Source organism: Alligator sinensis, unplaced genomic scaffold, assembly GCF_000455745.1.
Source record: "Alligator sinensis unplaced genomic scaffold, ASM45574v1 scaffold1334_1, whole genome shotgun sequence".
Lineage (NCBI taxonomy): Eukaryota > Metazoa > Chordata > Crocodylia > Alligatoridae > Alligator > Alligator sinensis.
In genome coordinates this window covers 59,171-61,860 of record NW_005842872.1, presented here as the reverse complement: position 1 = coordinate 61,860, position 2,690 = coordinate 59,171, and positions in this window count along the sequence as shown.

The following is a 2,690-nucleotide window of genomic DNA, read 5'->3' as shown; positions in this document are numbered from 1 at the left end:
CTGCTGATCTCTCCACTGCACAGGGGTGAATGACCCTCTCTCCTTAATGAGCTTGATGTTCCCCTAGTCAAGCTGTCCTTTCTGTCCCTGGGAAACGAGATGGGGCAGGGCCACGTTGGCGTCTCTCTGGACAGCGGCTGCAGCACGACTTGCTCGGGGCTGGATGCTGCAGCCACCCCAGGGCAGGGGACCTTCCCCGGCGCAGCCACGCTGAGCTCGGAGCTGGAGGGTCCTGGCTCCATCTGCCCCAGACCGAACCAGGGAGTAACAGGCGGAGTGTTTCCAGGGGGCAATGTCAGAATGAATCCCAGAGCCGCGGGGCCGGCAGGGACCTGCGGGGTCGCATCCAGTCCAGCCCCTGCGTGAGCCAGGATCAGCCCCGTCCAAACCAGCCCAGACAAACCTGTCGTCTAAACTCTTATTAAAACTATCGTCAACGTTGCCTCGACACCAGCCCCGACCATGGGGAAAGCAGGTGGGGCACGACCACCAACGTCCTGCTGCTCCCGGGGGGGTCGTGGACGCTGCAGAGAGCCCAGTCCCAGGCCGTGCCCCCGCTGCAGAGGAAGGCACATCCCCCCCAGTCCAGACCAGTCTCCTGCTCCAGCCAAACATTAAATCCAACTGCCCGGGAGAGCAGCGTTTCTGTCCAGGCAGCGCTGAGGGAGTCACTTGACTTCATGGCTCCACCATCCCCCTGATTCCTGCTCATCTCTCCGCTCCACAGGGTGAATGACCCTCTCTCCTTTTTAATGGTCTTGATGTCCCCTTCTCAACCTATCCTGGTTCTGTCGCTCTCCTATTTCACAGCCCTGCAGAGTGTTTTTAGCTCTAGCTACAAACCTGAGCTCAGCTGGGGTCACGCGAACTCAAGTGTAGAAATGACTGACAGTGAAGCACTGGAGGCACTGTCAAGACAGTCAAGAGGGCTAGATCTTGTTTTATGAATGGGGATAAGAAGCGTGCATTTAACTCTGATGACTACGGGTCTAACAGCATGAGGTCTCTCAACTCTTTTGACTATTTTTTGCCTAGTTTGCTGTGTTTTTTAAAAACTTTAGATACGATCTAGCACATTGGTGCCCGTTCCAATAGTTAGATCAAAGCACAAACGAATATTACACAGAATAACATTGTGCTAGCTCCCTGGCATGTCAGTAAAGCTTCTAATTTTTCTGCAACTGGAAAAAAACCAGGTGTTGTGCTCTACCTTTTCACACAGTCCTAGAGCCGCGGGGCTGGCAGGGACCTGCGGGGTCACATCCAGTCCAACCCCTGCCTGAGGCAGGGTCAGCCCCGTCCAAACCAGCCCAGACAACCATCATCTAAACTCTACACAAGACAACCCTCAGCCCTGACACAGCTCAGACCTAACAGGGAAAGCAGGGAACCGCAGCAGTCAATATGTCAATCTACGAGGTCCTGAGTAGAGGCCATGCTGCCCGCCACAGAGGAAGGCAACCCCCACCCCAGGTCCGTATCAATCTGACCATGGGGTAAAATTCCTCCTTGACCCCAAATATGGCATCGGTCTGACCCCGAGCAGAGGGGCAAGACCCTCTAGGCAGGCTCTTAGCAGGAGAATGAGCACAGCCCAGCCCAGCGAAGGTCCCAGCCCCGGCTGCAGCCAACACACAGTGCCTCCGGGGAGGTGTAAAAACACCCTGATACGTATAGCCGAAAAAAGGGGATGGGGGGAACCAGCAAAGCCAAGAAGCCTGGGAAATCCCCGTGGCAGAAGATTGGCATCGCTGCACCTACAGCATCCCTGCCCAGCGCCCGCCCAGCCTCTCCTTGAACCCTCCAGTGGTGGAGAGGCCCCCCGGCCCTGGCGTCTCTCCCTCAGCCTCCCCGCTCTGACAGTGAGGAAGTGTTTCCTGATCTCCCACCTAAACCAACCCCACTGCAACATCCAGCCATGGGTCTGCGTGCTCCTCTCTGCAGCCGGGGAGAAGAGGCGCTTCCCCTCGTCTCTCCGGCAGCCCTCCAGGGACTTGCAGGCTGCGGCCAAGTCCCCTCTTCACTGCCTTTTCTGCAAGCTGAACCTGCCCAGCTCCGTCAGCCTCTCCTCCTAGGACCTGCCTCCCAAGCCCTTGCACCTCTCTGTTACCATCTCTGCACCCTCTTCTCATTTCTCCACAGCCCTTTTACAACGTGGAGCCCAGAACTGCAGTGTCCAGCCGCGGCCTGAGCAGCGCAGAACGGAGAGGCACCAGCACCTCCCGTGTCCGGCCCGATGCTTCTGTTCTGCAGCCCAAAATTGCACTGGTCATTTGTGTGGCTGCATCACGCTGCAGACCCCTGCGTACCTTGTGATCCACCAGCACTCCCGGGCCCTTCTCCGTGGAGCTGCTGTCCAGCCGGGGGTCCCTCATCTTGCAGCTGTTTGATGATTCCTCCCAACGTGCAGCACCGTGCATTTGTCTGCCCTGAACTGGTGTTGGACAGGTCTTATTCGACCTGGAGGGCTGTGGGCGGTGGGGTCCCCCAGGGCTCGGTCCTCAGGCCTGTGCTGTTCAACATCTTCATCAGCGACTTGGACGAGGGGATGAAAAACACCCTGTTCAAATTTGCTGACGACGCTAAGATGTGCGGGGAAGCGGGCACACTAGAAGGGAGGGACAGGCTGCAATTGGACCTAGACAGGTCACAGGGGTGGGCGGATGAGAACAGGATGGGTTTCAACACTG